This window comes from Rattus norvegicus, chromosome 14 (assembly GCF_036323735.1).
Source record: "Rattus norvegicus strain BN/NHsdMcwi chromosome 14, GRCr8, whole genome shotgun sequence".
Lineage (NCBI taxonomy): Eukaryota > Metazoa > Chordata > Mammalia > Rodentia > Muridae > Rattus > Rattus norvegicus.
Window position 1 is genome coordinate 81,306,447 of NC_086032.1, and position 18,160 is coordinate 81,324,606.

At 46.6% G+C, this 18,160-nt stretch overlaps 1 protein-coding gene across 16 annotated transcripts in view; it reads left to right on the forward strand.

Annotated features, from left to right (window-relative positions):
* The first annotated feature begins 1,680 nt into the window (after nucleotides 1-1,680).
* Fam53a (family with sequence similarity 53, member A) overlaps nucleotides 1,681-18,160 on the forward strand; it is a 40,804-nt gene continuing 24,324 nt past the window's right edge. For 3 of the 16 annotated variants that reach the window (XM_039091984.2, XM_006251262.5, XM_063273164.1), the window contains exons 1-2: nucleotides 1,681-9,203; nucleotides 9,591-9,716. The gene's annotated coding sequence lies outside the window, so the exon portion shown is untranslated. Of the gene's footprint in view, nucleotides 9,231-9,590; nucleotides 9,721-12,145; nucleotides 12,481-12,928; nucleotides 13,041-18,160 lie in introns of all 16 variants that reach the window. The other 13 variants (XM_063273163.1, XM_006251268.5, XM_063273160.1 and 10 more) reach the window with 12 other exon arrangements.

The window sequence follows — 18,160 nt, forward strand, 5'->3', positions numbered from 1 at the left end:
TATAACATTGCCCTGTACTGTGTGAAGGGGTCAGGGCAAACTTTTCTTTTGTACCTGAAGCATTTGTTTGGCATAAGGGAATGTTATCTCCCTTTGGTGAGAAAACCATGTACAGACACTGCTGACGTGTTAAGTTCCCATCCATCTGATCTGTAAGGGGTCCTTGATTACAATGCTCTGACAAGCCTCACCATTTTGTGCCTAAGCACAAAGGGCCTTTGTATATTTGACATTTGTTCTCTGCAGGTTCTATGTCAGCCACAGTAGTGACCCTGAAGACTTTATGGTTGGTTTGAGACCATCAGGTTGAGATAAATGAGTAGGGTCAGGTAGGGATTCTGGAGATGCCTGGTAGGTGGCATTATGAGTTACGCCTTGAAAGACAAGCAAGTACAAAGGCCCTGAGGTAGAAGTATAGATAAGCTGACTATGAGCCTGTGTGGAGGCTAGGAGGACCTGAAACAGTGAAAGCTGGAGGAGGAAAGTAGGAAAACCATCCTTGTGCTGGATGTTGCTGTCTCGGGGGGGTGGGGGGGGGCAGTACCTCCTGGCTTCTGCCATGAATAGTGGGGTTATTGATATGCTCAAGGAAGGTCTGAATCCAGAGTGGAATCTGAGTAACTTCCTCTCCTGATGGCAAACAGTGCTAAAATTAAATGAATTCCAGAATACAGATTTTCTGGTAAAGATAAGAATTAAGATTTAGGGGTTGGGGATTTAGCTCAGTGGTAGAGTGCTTGCCTAGGAAGCGCAAGGCCCTGAGTTCGGTCCCCAGCTCTGGAAAAAAAGAACCAAAAAAAAAAAAAGATTTAGGGGGTTGGGGATTTAGCTCAGTGGTAGAGCGCTTGCCTAGCAAGCGCAAGGCCCTGGGTTCGGTCCCCAACTCCGAAAAAAAGAAAAAGAAAAAAAAAAAAAAAGATTTAGGGCTGGAGAGATGGCTCAGTGGTTAAGAGCACTGACTGCTCTTCCAGAGGTTCTGAATTCAATTCCTAGCAACCACATGGTGGCTCACAACCATCTGTAATGGGATCTGATGCCCTTTTCTGGTGTGTCTGAAGACAGCTACAGTGTACTCATATATAATAAATAAATATTAAAAATAAATATAATAATAAATCTTTAAAGACATTTTGATAGTTTGGCAGACATATTCCAAGCTGGAGTGATGAGAATGGGCAGTGGAAGTGAAATCAACCTTTTAGGCTTGGGGATCTTATAAACAGGAAGCAGGCTTGAGAATCCAGAGCACACAGGTGATTCTCCATGGACAAGAGGGTATACCCAGCCATCTGGAGCGTGGAGCCTGACCCATGGGGAAGAGCTGAGCCCTGCTTAGGACTGCTTTCATGGTATGTGCTGATGGGATTTCAAGATTGCAGAGTTTTGGGGGGCTGGCCACCACAGAGCATGTCTCTTCTAGTATGTAAGCTGTGACTTGTGGAGGCAGACAGGCTTGTCACCCACCAGGTCTTTAGCTTGCAAAGGAGCACAGGAGCTCATACTTGTGACTTGCTACATTCCCACCTGATGACCAGCCAGCCTCAGCAAGGTGGCCCCTGCTTTACTCTGAGTGGGATGGGCAGCCAGGGAAACCCAGAGCCCAGGGATGACTGAAGTCTAGCACTGTCTGAGACTCACTTTGAGTTCTAGAAACACACCCCACCCCATTGTTTTGTTTTTTTTTTTTTTTTGGTTCTTTTTTTTTTTTTTTTTTTTTTTTTTTTTTCCGGAGCTGGGGACCGAACCCAGGGCCTTGCGCTTCCTAGGCAAGCACTCTACCACTGAGCTAAATCCCCAACCCCTCATTGTTTTTTTAAACACAGGATCTCCCTAGATAGCTCTGGCTGCCTTGATAGTCTAGAAAGATCAGGCTGACCTCAAACTCACATCAATCCACCTCCTTAAAGGGCATAGCTTTATACCTGGCTCTAAATTTTTTGAATGCTCTTAAACAGCAAGAAAAATAGGGTTCAGGCCCTGCTTCTCAGTGCTGGTACTATAATCTAGTATTTCCTATATGAATTCCTATTTTAAAATAACCAGTAAGCTAGGGACTGAGTTATCCTTTTACTGTGTACACTCTATAAACATGTGCCATTGTGTGCATGTGGAGGTCAGGAAGAACTTTCAGAGGTGGATTCTCTCCTTTCACACTGTGTTCTTGAGATTGAACTCGGTCATCAGGCCTGAGCAGCAAGTGCCTTTACCCACTGAGCCATATCGCTGGCTCTGGTTGCCTTGACTGTTCAACATAGAGCCAAGAAGTGTCAGAACTAAATTAAGCTGGTACCAGCATGATTAATTCTTCACAGTCCTAGGCTGATTGCTATCTCTCCCTATGCGTCTCAGGGTAGATGGGTCAGCTTATCAGGGTTGTCATCCCACAGCCTCTGGCTGGTGCTCTTTGTTGTGAAGCTGTCCTTGTTTCTGGCTGCTGTCAGGATCCTGTCTTTTTAGCAGTTCTGCTGCTGAATTGCGAACTTGTCTCTTTGGTAGGAGGTTGTCAGCTGAGACTCGAAGGCAAGTAATCAACTCTGCCTGAACCTAAGGAGTTTCTGAGCTCTGGGCAGGTCTGGTAAGCTCATGGGGCCCAGGGTCCTCCCTGTCATTGGCAGGACATATTGTCATTGGCTTGGACAAGTGGATGTTTATCCATTGGCATGGATATGTCATTGGCCGGACAAATGACATCCCTTGTAAGTTGGCATGAGAGCTTGACGACTTTGAATCTACACTGGTGCACTCTGCATATTCTCAAATATTTGAGAACGCTGAACGTTGGGTTGGGGATTTAGCTCAGTGGTAGAGCACCTGCCTAGCAAGTGCAAGGCCCTGGGTTCGGTTAAAAAAAAGTTAAAAAAAAATATTGAAGTTTTTTTTTGTTTTCTTTGTAAAATTACTGCTTTATCATATGTACTGCATGTATGTCTGTATACCACATGATTACAGCACACTCAGAGGCCAGAAGAGGTTCTCTGGAACTGGAGTTAAAGATGACTGTGAGCTACTTGCCATGTTGAGTACTGGGAACTAAACTTGGATCCTCTGCAAGAGCAGCCACTGCTCCTAACATTGAGCCACCTTTTCAGTCCCTGCTATTTGGTTTTTAATATTCAGACTTTAGACATAGCCACTTTATAAAAGCCATACTTTGGGGGCTGGAGAGATGGCTCAGCAGTTAAGAGCACTGACTGCTCTTCCAGAGGTTCTGAGTTCAAATCCCAGCAACCACATGGTGGCTCACAACCATCTGTAATGGGTTCTGATGTCCTCTTCTGTTGTGAATGAAGACAGCAATTGTGCACTGATATGCGTAAAATAAATCTTGAAAAAAAAAAAAGCCATACTTCAAAGCTGTCTAAGAAAGCTGGGGATGGTGCTTCATGTCTGTAATACCAGCACTTGAGAGGTGTGGGCTCAGGAGCAGAAGGTCTAGGTAAGTTTCAGATTCATTAAACCCAGTCTCAGTAGTGTCTGTGGCCTGTCATACAAGGGAGCTTTTGGTGAGATCTTTCCTCCGCTGCCCGTCCTGTGTCCTTACGACTGCCCAGCTTGTCTTCAGAACTACATGTATAAAGCTGGCACAGTAATAGAATCTCCCCCTCCTGGGAGGTCCCACGAATTAAATGGGAAAGTGAATGCTATGGGGTGATAATAATGTTACACTGGTGCCTCTGAGACCCCATGCTCCTGAACTTAGAACACTGAATTGTGAAGTAGTGTGAGTAGCACTCTCCACGCCTCCTTAATGTGCTTTGTCTTCAGAGACCTTGGTGCTATGAGCACTCACCATCCAATCTGAGGTAATGTGCTAACCAACCCCTGTAAACAGGCTTCCACTGTATAAGGGGTTTGCTCCTGTGCCACTACCACCCGTCTGCACCTGCTTAAAGAAAGTCAGCATCCGCATGAGTGCTCACAACCATCTTCACTCCAATTCCAGGGGAAGTTACCCTCTACTAACCACCGTGAGCACCAGGCATGCGTGTAGTGCACATGTGTGCGTACAGACAAACTTATAAAATTAAAAAACAAAACGTAGTGAGACTGGGAAGCAGAGGCAGCCGGATCTCTGAGTTTGAGTCTACACAGTTCTGGGCTAGCCAGTGTAATCGGTGGTTGGTCTCTTTGGTCCCTGAATGATTTAGACCCTGGAAAGCATATCAAAGGAAGGAGAGGAAGGCTAGGAAGACTAGGCGTGGCCTCTTGTGGGCGTGGCCTCTTGTGCGGGTGGGTGGTGTCTCTCACCACCAGCTGCTTTGCCTCCGGTCCCCTTGGAGCTGGTAATAGCAGGAAGCTGGGGCAGAGCCTTTCCCCTGTGGTTTCTCCTGCAGTTGAAACTGCTCTGTGAGGGCTGGAGAGGTGGCTCAGAGGTGAAGAGCACTGACTGCTCTTCCAAAGGTCCTGAGTTCAAACCCCAGCAACCACATGGTGGCTCACAACCATCTGTAATGGGGATCCGATGTCTTCTGGTGTGTCTGAAGATAGCTACAGTGTATATAATAAATCTTTAAAAAAAAAAAGAAAATGTTCTGTAAACTGTCTTGACTCTATGTATTCCCTAGACCTGCCTTTATGACCTCTGACCTATCTCCTGGATTCTTTTTGGATATCCAGAATTTGTTACATGCCAAAAGGTATCTTGTGACTGAAGCCTTTATTTGGTATGTTACTTCCCTGGTGACAAAATAATTGACAAACCAATTTAAAAGAGGAGATTTGGGCTAGAGAGACAGGGCTCGACAGTTAAGAGAACTGGCTACTCTTCCAAAGGACTAGAGTTCAATTCTCAGTACCCACCTGGCACCTCACAACTGTTTATAACCGTTCTATTAGTCAGGGTTCTCTAGAGGAACAGAACTGATAGTATCAATCTCTGTCTGTCTGTCTGTTGGGGTATTTATTAGAATGGCTTACAGGCTGTGGTCCAAAATGTAGTTCAAAAGTGACTGTCTGTCAATGAAAGATCCAAGAATCTAGTACAGTGTTCAGTCCACAAGGCTAGATGTCTCAGCTGGTCTTCTGTATACACGAGAATCACAAAGAAGTAGTCTCTTCATCAATATAGGGATGGACTTAACATACAGAGCAATCAGGCAGAGGGCAAGCTTCCTTCTATGTCCTCTACGTAGGCTGCAGAAGGTGTGACCCAGATTAATGGTGTGTCTTCCCAGTTCCAACAATCTGGATTAAAAGTGGGTCTTGGCCCTGGGTTCGGTCCCCAGCTCCGAAAAAAAGAACCAAAAAAAAAAAAAAAAAATGGGTCTTGGGCTGGAGAGATGGCTCAGTGGTTAAGAGCACTGACTGCTCTTCCAGAGGTCCTGAGTTCAAATCCCAGCAGCCACATGGTGGCTCACAACCATTTGTAATGAGATCTGATGCCCTCTTCTGGTGTGTCTGAAGACAGTGATAGTGTACTCACATACATAAAATAAATAAATAAATCTCAAAAAAAAAAAAAAGAAAAGAAAAAAAAAGTGGGTCTTCCCACTCCAAATGATTTAATTAAGAAAAGTCCCTCGCAGGTGTACCAGCCGTTTGGGTTTTAGTTAATTCCTTATGTAATTAAGTTGAGCAAGAATAGCCGTCACGACTGTATCCAATAAAGTACAGAAGTCTTTGAAAAGCCACACACACACACACACACACACACACACACACACACACACACACACACGCGCGCGCGCGCGCAAAGGAGATTTCTCTTGGCTCAACAGTTTCAGAGGGTAGTCTTTCATGACAGGACAGGGATGGTGGATGTTCAGCTCTGTCCTTGTCAGTTGGACCAAACTCTGCAGATCATGGAGCAGATACTAGGCCAGAATGTGGGTTGTATCCTTCAGATATTGCCCGTGTCTGCCAGCTGGGCCACGTGTTCCACAGGTTCCATGGCCTCCCAAAATAGCAGCACCGGCTGGGGATCACTTGCTAAACAATCTGGAGGGACTGGTTTTTAGATTCATGCTGTGTTTGGGGAAAGGGATTCTGCAATGTCCCTAAGGAGCTTGAAAGTGTTGAGTTACACAGATGACCCCTCAAATCCAATCACTAGTGTCCTTAAAAAATGCCACAGGGGCTGGAGAGTTGGCTCATCAGTTAGGAGTACTCTTGCAGAGGACCCAGGTAAGAGTCTCAGTGCTCAAATGGTGGCTCACACCCTCTATAACTCCAGTCTCAGGGGATATGACACCCTCTTCTGTTCCCTGCATACATGCAGGGAAAACACTCAGATGCATAAAGTAATTTTTAAAAATTAAAAATATCAAAGAGGAAAAGAAAAAAACAGTTCCAAAGAGAAGTGTCACAGAGGAGAGGAGTCAGAGACTGAAGTGGCAGGGACACAAGAAGCTGGAAAAAGCAAGAAGGACCTGTGGGAGTGCAACTCTGGGACAACTCCATTTTACAACTGCTGGCCTCAGAGCCACAGGAGAATAGTTTCTAGAAGTTCTGCATGTTATTTTGTGAGATTGGGTCTTGTTCTGTAGCTAGGTTGGCCTTGAATTTACAGTCCTCTTTCCTTAGCCTCCAGAGTGTAAGGAGTCCAAGCATATTTGTTAATTGTTTCTGTTGAGTGAATATCTGCTTGTAGCAGTTTTTTTTTCTCTTTTTTTATGGCAAAACCACTGAATAATAAAGTTACTGTCATGTAGAAAATTCAGCATCTTTGGACAGAAGTCTGCACGGGCTCTTTGCATAGTCCAGATATATCAGACTGGTGCATGGGTTATTTGCATATTAACCCAGATATATCTGGTGCAGGTGACAGTCATTATGTGGAGGGTAGCACTGGCTAGCTGGTTTGGCACACAGATGTCATGTACTTGGGGTACTTGTCAGCTCACTATGTCTCCTCTGGTCTGCGTAGCCTCAGATAGGAGGCAGGGGCAATGTCCAGTAGCCTGAGGCCTTTCTTCACACTGTGGCATTTAGACCCTGTGCTTACGTGTGTTGGGATATGCTAGAGTCTGTGGCTATGATTTGGGTGTATTAAGGTGGTACTGTGTTGGGATTGCTGAGCTGTACTGGGATAAGTAAGCTTGTGTGGACCAAGGTGAGCTAGGATCTGTTGGGGTGAGTTGAGGTGGGCTATGATAGTCACAGGTGTGCTCCTCTGGAACCCATCCTTACTTGAAGCTGTGCCAGCAAACTTACGTACTGGAGTAATCCGAGTTGTTCCAATGCTCTAGTAGTATACCATTGAGTAGTGGACTTTTGGAGTTAGACCATCACGGTCCTTCCCCTTAGCATGGCCCAGTGAAGGCATGTTTATCAGAGGGAGATGAAGGCAAGCATTGAGGAGGCAGGCTGGTGACATTGCTACTCCCCATCCTGGAGGGAAATCAGCCCCCTGGTGGAGTCGCAGCTTATCTGTGAATGAGGATGATTTTAATACCTTCCCTCAGCTGGTCACCTTGATAAACACTGTGTTGCCAGCTCCTGTCCTCAGCGTCACCAAAATGTGGCCTAAGTGGACCATCCAACATTGAGTGAAACACCACGGCTGGCCTACAGGCCACTCCCTGCAATCTGATCTGTAGGAGAGTTTGAAATACTTGTTGGTTTTATGTGAATCCATCGACTAACCGAACATTTCCCTAAAAGGGCACACATTGAAAGCCTTTAGGAATTACTCAAATACAGCTGAGCGGTGTGGCGCATGTAACTTAATCAGCCACAGGGCTTGGGAAACACAAGGTGACCGTGGTGATTTGAGAAGGCCACCATAGGTCCAGATCTGCCCAGGGAGAGGAGATGAGGACTGTTCTGGGCAGAGTTCCTCTTAGGCACTGGTGCCTGCCAGATGTCTCAGTCCTTATCTGGCCCCTGCCTGCTGTGATCCAGGTCACAAGTCCCCTGTCCTCAAGAAACCTGGAGGATATTAAGGGTCTGTAGCAGGTCGTGCAGCAGGTGAGGGCACTCCTGGCCCCGGTTGGCTGAGCATGTACAGGATTGGGCTTCTGGGCCCATAACCTGTGGTGGCCTGGCCTGACTCCTGGTATGCCTAGTATCAGCCCCAGGAATACCCAGTGGCTTTCTAATGTCTTCCTTTTTAGGTCTTATTCCAGATGCTTTCAGAACTACTCCATTTTGTACATAACCTAACCCTGTACCTAACCCTGCAACCTTTTTTACTTCTTGTTGTTTGGGAACAAGGTTGTCTATAGATTACAAGCATGTGGAATTACAGCCTATTCCTAGCCAAGTCAACAGGCATTTTTGCTGCCCCCCCCCCCAGCACCCTGGGAAGTGGTCCATCCCAGTCACACCCACCGGTAGAATGAGCACCCACCTTCAGTGTTCAAGTGCACAAAAGTGCCTTCCAATCACACTGTAGGTCCAGAAATGAGACCCCATAGGGCAGGGACTTGCCCAAAGACAAATTACCCTCAAAAGACGGGAAGCTGGGCGTTGGTGGCGCCTGCCTTTAATTCCAGGGCTCGGAAGACAGAGGCAGAAGGATCTATAGGAGTTCGAAGCCATCCTGGTCTACAGTCCGAGCTTCATACTGAGACCTTGTTATAAAAAAAAAGAAAAGAAAAGAAAGGCAGGGAGATGAAGGTGGTCGCATTGGGCTTTGGAATCTGGGAGCCACTGGAGCTCTGCCGGTAGGCACTACAGCCAGCCTTCGCCTCCCCGCCGACACCCGTAGGTTAACGTCACACCCGGCGCGCGCCAGCTCACACAAGGGGGCGGGGCCAGCAGCGGCGCACCGGACTCGTGGAGGGAGTGAGAGGAATGGGAGCGTGCGTCCCGAGGCCACGCCCACAACAAGCCGGGCAGTGACGTCGCCCGTCTAGCGGCGCGGCTGAGGGTTGATTGCTTGCGGCGGCTTCCGCGGGCGGGTGCGCGAACGGACGGCTGACGGCTCGGGGCGGTGGTAGCGGCACAGCGGCCAATGAGGGGATCCGGAGGGGGCGGGGCGTCGGCTGCGGTTTTGTTCCGCGGTGGCTGAGGCGCACGGTCCCCATGCGCGGAGCGCGGCCTGCGCGGCCGGCGCCTTGCCCCAGCTACGGAGCCCGGTGCTCACCCGTCGCGCGGACATTGCTCTGTGCCGTCGTTCGCCTGCCCATCGCTAAGAGCTCCATCCACCGGAACGCCGTGTCCTTGCGCTGTAAGCCCGGAATCTCCGTACGTCGGCCGGCGCCGCGCAGCCGCACGTCGAGAGCCGGGTGCATCGCCACAGCGCGCGGAACACCCTCTAGGTCCGGCCGGCACCTCAGCACCTTAAGGTCCCCGCGCGCCCCGGGCCCAGCACTGTCCTTGTGTCCCGTGTCCCCGACATCCTAAGGTCCTCCGGGACCCAGCATCTCAAAGAACCCTGGGCCCCAGCTCCCCTGAGTTCCCTGCGCCCCAGCTCCCCGAACTCGTGGCGAGTCCCGGGACCCCTCCAATTAGGCCAGGCCCCAAGCACTCCTGTTGTGCGCGCTCCTGCACGCCGGGCGGTAAGGCCTGCCCGCTGCGCCTGGGGCGCGCTGCCACTTGTTGAATCACTTTTCAGGTCGACTTTGAGACCTGTTGTCGCCATGCTGAGCCCGTGGGCCTGTGAGCCTGCTGCTGTTGAGACTCAGTGATTGTTATTTTGTACTCAGGAAGCAGGAAGTTTGACGAGATATGATGGTCCCTTAAGAGAATCCCAAGAGCAGATCCTCCCCGACGTCCTGTGGAAGGTGACTTGGAAGTGTATTCCGAAGCCACTTTTCTGCGTAGACTGAAGGGTGTGTAAGTCCCTTTAAGACTTCCTGTGTGGAGGATGGGATGTGCGATGTTCAAAGTGTATTTTATCGCTCCGAATGGCTATATTGCCTTTGTACGTTGCATTTTATTTTCCCTTAAACTTAAGATCTGCGATGTATCGCTCCAAATTAAAATCACAGCTTAATCTTTCTGCACTTCAAATTATTTAATCATTAGATATATCTTTAAGTATGATTCTAAGCTTCCGTAACTTTTTTTTTGTTGGGACTCTAACCCTGGACCTACAACCTCCAGTCCCACTACTTAAGTTTATACTGATGTCTCAGCTCAGAATTTTGAAATGGATTAGTTTGACTTCAAGCGTGTGCTTTAGTTTTTACTTTAAGAAATTTGACTTGTGCTTACTGATGCTGCCTCTTCAAATACATATTTGGTCATCTTATGAAAGTGGGTCTTGGAAGGGAAGATCAGCATCTCTTAGAAGGTAGGACTGAGGGTAGTTTTTCCAAATTCTGACTATTCAGGATGGAAATCGAAACTGATTAGGAAGAGCAGACTTCTTTACACAGGTTTGGTTAGTGCAGGACTGCATGTGGTAGTTCTTTCAGATGACTCCTTCCGACACCTTGTTCCTCTCCTTACTTCTCTTTGTGTATTGGGGATAGCAAGTCCCATCCCTGCTAGCTGACCCCTGGAGCTTAGATCTTGCTTCTCGAACTTTTTCCTCTGGTATGCGAGCTTGCGGCTTGGATGGAGCCATACCAACGTACATGGCCTTTCAGTTTTCCTTCCCTTAGGTTGGATTTGACAACCATAGAAGATTTTTTTTTAAACATTTTTTTCACGTGAATGGATGAGTGTTTTGCCTGATTGTGTGTCTTCATCATGTGCATGCTTGGCGGGTGTCCTTTGAGGAGAGAAGAGGGTGTTGGTCCCACAGAACTGGAGTTACAGATGGTTATGAGACATCATGTGGTTGCTGGGGATCTAACAGGTCCTTTGCAAGAGTAGTCAGCGCTTTTAACCACTGAGCTATTATCCCTGGTGCCCAAACAATCCTTTTTTTCTTTTTTCTTTCTTTCTTTCTTTCCTTTTTTAAAAATTTTTTTGTGGTTATTCAAGACATGGTTTCTCAGAGAACCATCTGCTCTGCCTCTGAGGTACTGGGACTAAAGGCATCGACTTTTTTTTTAAAGGTAGTTGTATTTCCAACTTAAAGTTACAGAGATTTTGTACACACACAGAGAGAGGGGGGGGGGTATGCTCAGGGTTCAGGAATATCAAGAGCTCCAGTCTAAGAATGTATAGAGTGAAGAAAATCCTTAGGTTTTTTTCCCACTGGTACTTTGGAAGCACTGAAAAAAGTTGTTTTTTTTTTTTTTTTTTTTTTTTTTAAATTAAGTAAAGGTACTTCCCAAGTGACAGACACCTCAATGCCAGCACTTAGGAGGCAGAGGCAGGCAGCTCTCTGTGAGTTCTAGATCAGCCTGATATGCAGAGTGAATTCCAGGACAGCCAGGGCTATACAAAGAAACTCTTGTCTCACAAAACAAAACAAACTTACTGGGTTGAGGATTTAGCTCAGCCGTAGAGCACTTGCCTAGGGTAGAGCGCAAGGCCCTGAGCTTGGGGGTGGGGTTGGGGGTGGGGGTGGGGGTGGGGGGAGTAAAACAAACTTACTGTTTTTGAGACATGGTATCCCCGTGTAGCACAGGCTGGCCTGAAAATGGGAAACCTCTTGCCTCTGCCTTTCAAATGCTGCAGTCATAGGTGTACACTATGGTGTCTGGTAATCCTTTATTTTTGGGAGCAGTTTTAGGTTTACAGGAAATTTTGCTCTCTTTCCTCCCCTTACTTAGTCTATGCTGTTATCAATATCCCTATTAGTGTGACATTTGTTACAGTTGATGCTGGACTTTTTTTTTTTTTTTAATGTTTCTTTAGAAAAAAAAATGTTATGTATTTTTATGTTTTGAGTGTTTTGCCTGCATGTATGTATGTGCACGACATGTGTGCCTGGTGCCTGCAGAAGTCAGAAGGGGATGTCAGGCTCTCTGGAATTGGAGTTGTGAATGCTTTGGAGCCAACATCTGGGTGCTGGAGGTTGAACTCTACTTCTGTGCAAGAGCAACAAAGACTCTTAACCACTGAGCCAGGCCTCTAGCCAGATGCTACTCCAGGGCTACTTTGCTAATTCTTTCAGATTCTTTTCTGTAGATGATCCTGTGCTTCTATTTCTTCTTAAGCTGTTGGTCTTTTATTTTCCTTTCTTTATTAGAACTAACTAGAACTTGTAGCATGATATTGAAGAACCGATGGTGATGGGACAATTTGTGCTTAAGTCTCAGCGATTTGAGTTTTTGGCTGTCAGTTAGGAATGTTAATTGTTGGGTTTTGTTCTTTTGTTTTTTGTTGGTTGATTTTTTTTTTTCTTTTTTCTTTTTTTCAGAGCTGGGGACCGAACCCAGGGCCTTGCGTTCGCCAGGCAAGCGCTCTACCGCTGAGCTAAATCCCCAACCCCGATTTTTTTTTTTGTTAAGCAGAGTCTCATTTTCATCCTGGTGTAGACCAGGATGACCTCGAATTTAGAGATCCATCTGTCTACCTTTTACATGCTGGGATTAAAGGCACCACGTCTGCCCCCTACACCCCCCAGCATTTTGCTTTGTAGCTCTGGCTGTCTTGGAACTCCTGCTGTAGACCAGGTTGGCATGAAACTCGCTTGCCTCTGCCTCTTCCTCTGCCTCTGCCTCTGCCTCTGCCTCTTGAGTTCTGGGTTTAAAGGTATGTGCCTGGCTGTCTTTTGTGTTTTTTATGGGGACTTCGTTGCATAGTCATGATTGGAGCAAGGACAGCCATGTTAAATGGGATTGGACACAAAGAAGTGACTTCATGCTGACAGTCTCTGTGGTAGCAGCCCAGATTCTTGAACATGTTTCTCTTGAGCACTTGAACAGGACCAGTTCTCATGGGGGGTGGGGATCTTGCTATCTACAGTTGACAAGACCTTATCTAAAGAGAATTTCATATTAGTGTTTCTAATATTAAGTTATCTTATTCAGGGACAAGAGCTTAGCAGGTGAGGGGGATTACAGAGTCTGCGTCTAAGCCCTGTTCTAACATTATACTAATAACTTAAATAGTGAGTTGGGAAACCTGAATGAAAACCAAGCTATCTGTGTAAAGCACATTATACTGAGTAATTATAAAGAATTCAAATTTATATTCCTAGTTCTGGAGGCTGGGAAGTTCAAAACAAAGAAGTCAGCAGGGCAGACCCACATCCCCAAATGAAGCCTTGCCATTGCATCTTCTCGATGGAAGGAAGGATGCACTGTCTCCAGGTGCGAGTGAGGAAGCCATGTCATGATGCAGGAGGGAGAAGGCCATGGCCTTATGAGGTTTAAAGCGGGAGCAAGGCTGCCCTTAAGGTGGTAGGAGGGAGAAGACCATGTGCTCATGTGCACTGGAGAGAGGAGACTACCCTCCTATGGTGGGAGAGGGGAGGAGGCCATGCTTTCACATGTGATAGAGGAGGCCATGTTGTCATGTACTGTGATGCGAGAAAGGCAGGGTCTATCTGGTACAAGAAAGGGAGGGCCTGTCCTCACATTAGGAAGGAAGGACAGACAGAGTCATGACATTTTGTGATAGAACGGAAGGAGAAAGCTTTTCCTTATGTGGGAAGGGAGGGAGAGGTTGTGTTCTCATAAGAAGAGAGGGGAAGGCCACGTCGTTCTGTAGTAGAAGTCAGGGAAGACCTTGTTCTTCTAGGGTAGAAGGGAAGGTTATGTCTCTTGTGGAAGGGAGGGAAAGACCATGTTCTTGTAGAATAGGAGGGAAGGGATCCTGTAGAAGGAGGTTCAGTCCTCATGTGCTAGGAGGGAAAGAAAAGGCTGTGGTTTTACAAGGCCCAAGAGAGGGGTCGTCTCCTCATGAACTGGAAAGCAAAAGGGTGAGCTGCAAAAGCCTCTTTGATTTTATTAGGGAAGAGTCCTGGTGATGTAATAACACTGAGAAGAAGGTTGGGGATTTAGCTCAGTGGGTTGGGGATTTAGCTCAGTGGTAGAGCGCTTGCCTAGCAAGTGCAAGGCCCTGGGTTCTCAAGGCCCTGGGTTCGGTCCCCAGCTCCGAAAACAAACAAACAAACAAACAAACAAACAAAAAAACAAAAAAAAACACTGAGACGCTCTGAGATACTATTACACCCACGTAGTAACACCTCTTACACCCCCTTTCTTCCCTTTTTTTCCCCCTCCTTGTACTAGGGAGTGGAACCCAGATTCTTGTGTGCTTTTCCCCTGAGCTATTCCTAGCTCATCTGTTCCTGTGAGGTTTTATTGTTTGTTTCGGTCTATTTACTAATTTTCTTCTTTAAGATAGGGTTTCTCTGTGTAGCCCTGGCTGTCCTGGAACTCACTCTGTAGACCAGCCTGCCACTGTAGACTCAGAGATGCTCTGGCCTCTGTGCCTCAGGTGCTGGGACTAAAGGAGTACACCACCACCTGACTGCTTTGTGTGTGTGCCTCTGTCTGTTTGTCTCTTTCTGTCTGTGTGTCTGTCTGTGTGTTTATCACAAATAGGTTGTTTGCTGCATTTTGTCAAATGCTTTTTGGCATCTCTTGATTCCAAAATGTGATTTTTTTTTTCTTTTTTGTTTTAGCTTGTCAGTGTGAGGGAGAGCATGAATTGACTTTTACTCCTGTACACCTTTAAATAAACATCCTCCTGTCCAAACAACTGGTTACGGGTTTCAATACTGTCAAGATGTTGATTTCTTATGTCAGGGGAGGTTCTGTCTTTCCTGTTTCGTTTTGAAAATGGTTTTCAAAAACACTTGTGCAGTTTGCCAGTAAGACCAACTTTGTGGTACCCAACAAGGCTTTGTTCCAGGCTTGCAGAATCAGCGTGGCATCCAAATATAACATTTCTTTAAAAAGGATTGAGCCCCAGCTTATCGGTGACTGCCAAAGAAGGACAGCAATCTAAGTTGGTAGTCTGCACTGCCTTCATTTGCTCGCCTTGTGTGGCAATGAGATTCTAGCCCTCCATCTTCCCTGATTTCCTGCAGGAGTGGTGACTGGCCCCAGGAGAAGAACAGGGCATTTGCTCTGTTCTGTGGATTAAGTGTCATTGTTTGGACTATGATGGCAGCATAACAAATTACCTGCACAATTGGTAGCTGGAAATAGTGTTAGTCATTGATTTTTGTCCATGGTTGCTGGGATGTGGAATTCACAGCAACTTAGTGGGATAGCCCCATGTGTAGGGTCTCTTCCAGGTTGATCAGGTGGCTCTGGCTAGACGTCACATACATATAGGCCACTGTCACGTGTCTTCTCGAATGCTGCCTTTGGGGTTTGTCTCTAAGAGCCTGGCAGATGGAGTACCCTTTTCACTTTAGTCTGTGCTGCCCAGCTTCTGACTACTATCAAGGTGGTAATAGACTGCTTTTCCTGAGAGGGGCGTAGGTGTCTCAGGCATGTTCTAACGCCTCTGCTCATGACTTGACAGGTATAACTGATGTGCAGTCAGATTATTGGTTACTTTTCAAGTGCTCTACCTGAAAATTATTTGGTGTGTGTGTGTATGTGTGCACGCATGTACACATGTACATGTACATGTAGTATAGTGTAGTGACAATTCTGGAATTTTGGGTTCTTTTAAACCCAGAAATAAGTTGATCATGGTGGCACACGCCATTGAACCTAGCATTCTGGAGACAGAGGCATGTGGATCTCTCTGAGTTTTAGGTCAGCCTGACAGTTTCAGAACAGCCAGGGCTTCACACAGAGAAAACTTGTCCTGAAAAACAAAAACAAAAACCCACACAGAAATACCGTTTTCATTTTAATCCCAGGTGTGGAGATATGGTGCTGCTTCAGGCTGTCTTTAGCAGCTGACTGATTTTCCTTGCGTTGTGGTAGAGGTGTGGTTTTGCCAGCTGCAGATAGTTTCTGTGACTGTGTGACGTTTGGAACTCTGGGAACTTTTCAGAGGGTAGATGTTAGAGCCAGAAGAGGAGGTGACTGGTTGTTGGTAATTCAGGACCAGGGGTGGTTTGTTAGTAGTCATGCTCAAAGAAGAAAGAAGAAGAAATAAATTAGATTCAGATCTCTCTCTCTCTCCTCTCCCTCTCCCTCTCCTTCCTCCTCCCCCTCCTCTATCCTTTTTCTCTTACCTAGTGATAGGAGGTAAAACCAAAAATGGGGGGTGTGGGGATAAAGGGTGGGAAAAGAAGAACCCACAAAGTAGCAAAGACCAGCTACAAGCAAAGAAAGGAAAGAACTCGATTTAGGGCACGATCTCTCTCCCCTTTTTCTCTCCTATCTAGTGATAGGGGATGAAACCAGGGGTGAGGGAGGTGATAAAAGGTGGGAAAAGGAAGAACCCACACAGCGGCAAAGACCAGCTCTGGCGTAATAGTCAGTTCTCTACATTTCAGTCCTAGGGAATCAAACTCAGGGTGTCAGACCTGGAGGTGAGCCTTTTACTCACTGAGTCATCTTGCCCCTCCTGCGTTGTAGTTTTAAAGATGTATCTGTATGTGTGAGAGCATTTTGTCTGCCTGTCTGTATATGCACCGGTTGCATCCTTGGTGCCCTGAATAGACCAGAAGAAGTCATTGGAACTCCTGGACTGGAGTTAATAGTTGTGTAAACTGCCATGCGGGTGATTGGAATAGAACCCAGGTTCTTTGGAAGATTGGTGAATGCTCTTAACTGCTGAGCCGTCTCTCCAGTCCTGTTTATACCTGTATCTATCTATATTCGTATCTATCTATATTTTAAGAGATGAAAATCTCTGTCCGCCCAGGCCAGTTTCCAGTCACTAGGCTTGATACTTTTCCTACCCTACCCTCTTGAATAGCTGAGATTATAGGTGTGTACCATTGTGCTTAGCTTTCAGATGCTTCTTTTGAGAGAAAACTAAAAAAAGAAACAGAAAACCTGGGGCTGGAGAGATGACTCAGTGATTTAGAGCCCTGACTGCTCTTCCAGAGGTCCTGAGTTCAATTCCCAGCAACCACATGGTGGCTCATAGCTACCTCTAATGGGATCTGATGCCCTCTTCTGGTGTGTCTGAAGACAGCTACGTTGTACTCATATATATTAAATACTTTTTTTTTTAAAAGAAAGAAACAGAAAACCTGGTATTGTATGCCTGTGTTTTAGCTGCGTATTGATTCTTAAGTTTGGGATGACCTTGGTTTAACAGAACTAACTGGTGGGCTTCTTTGTTAGAACTACCTCAGGAAGCTGTAGTGCTTTTGTCTGTGTGGTGGGAGCAACACAATACAGATAATTCTCTGTTGGGCAGCTTTTGTGGTTTAGGCTCCAGTTTTTGTGCTTAAAGACAAACTCTTCAAGCAGGACTTGAAAGCTTTTCTTCCTATGTAATATGTTAGGAGCCAGAATGGAGGAGATGGGGTAGCCTATGAAGCTTAGATTTGAACTTGGTATCAAGGTCTGTGTTGGCTAGGTACCTGCTTTGAGCCCGCTGCTCAAAGGTGACTTTCTCCACCTGTCCATGCTATTTCCAGACTGAGCTGGAGCCTGCTTGTTCACACAGATCCTATTGTGTTGCAAATCCTTATTAAAATCCGAGTCAGATGGCCTGCCTATGGAGCACCAGGATGAGATCTTCCCATTCAAAGGGGTTGTAACTCTGCAAGCCTGAGACCCTCTGGAGTATGGTGGCAGTGGTGGCTTCCAGCTCATAGTGTAAACAGAGCAGGATGACAAACACCAGAGGAATTTCCTGCCCGAAAGCCAAGAAGTTCAGGGATCCTGAAGTTTGTAGAATGGGAGTAGTGTAGAGAAGTCATGTAGAAGGTTAGGTGATGTGTAGGCAGAGAGGACAGACAGACACCGGAGCTGCAGAGATGAGGAAGCACTGTGGAGGCCAGGCTTACCAGGTGCATGCATGTCAGGAATCAGAAAACTTAGATGATGAAGCTGTGGATGGGCTCTAGAGTGAAGAACAGAATCAGAAAGATTGGAGAGGTGGCAGGAGAGACAGATGAATTCAGGAGTCTGAATGGGACAGTCCGGGCCTTTCCAGAGAAGCACTGAGGATACTTAGTAACTACCAAGTAGCTGAGGCCCCAAGGGACTTGGAAGATACCTGAAGTTCTTTCTCATTCTAACACTGGAGAGAAGATAGGAAGCCAGACAAGGGGTGTAAGCTTTCTGGGAGCAGCAGGAGAGAGAGGCAGCATGTTTCTGGGGCACCATTCCTAGGAAGCTGCAGAAGCTGCAAGATGAGGCCAGTCAGAGTGGGCAAGAAAGCGCTGCTTCCCAAGACGACACGGTAACATCTGTGAGCTAGTAGAAGTTAGCCTAAGAGCTTTATAATCCGGCCGGAGACTTGTGGGGCAGCATTAACTAGGCAGAGACATTGTATTTGAAAACAGGACTTAGGGACAGACCTCAATATGTAGTTAAATTGGACCATTTTTCAT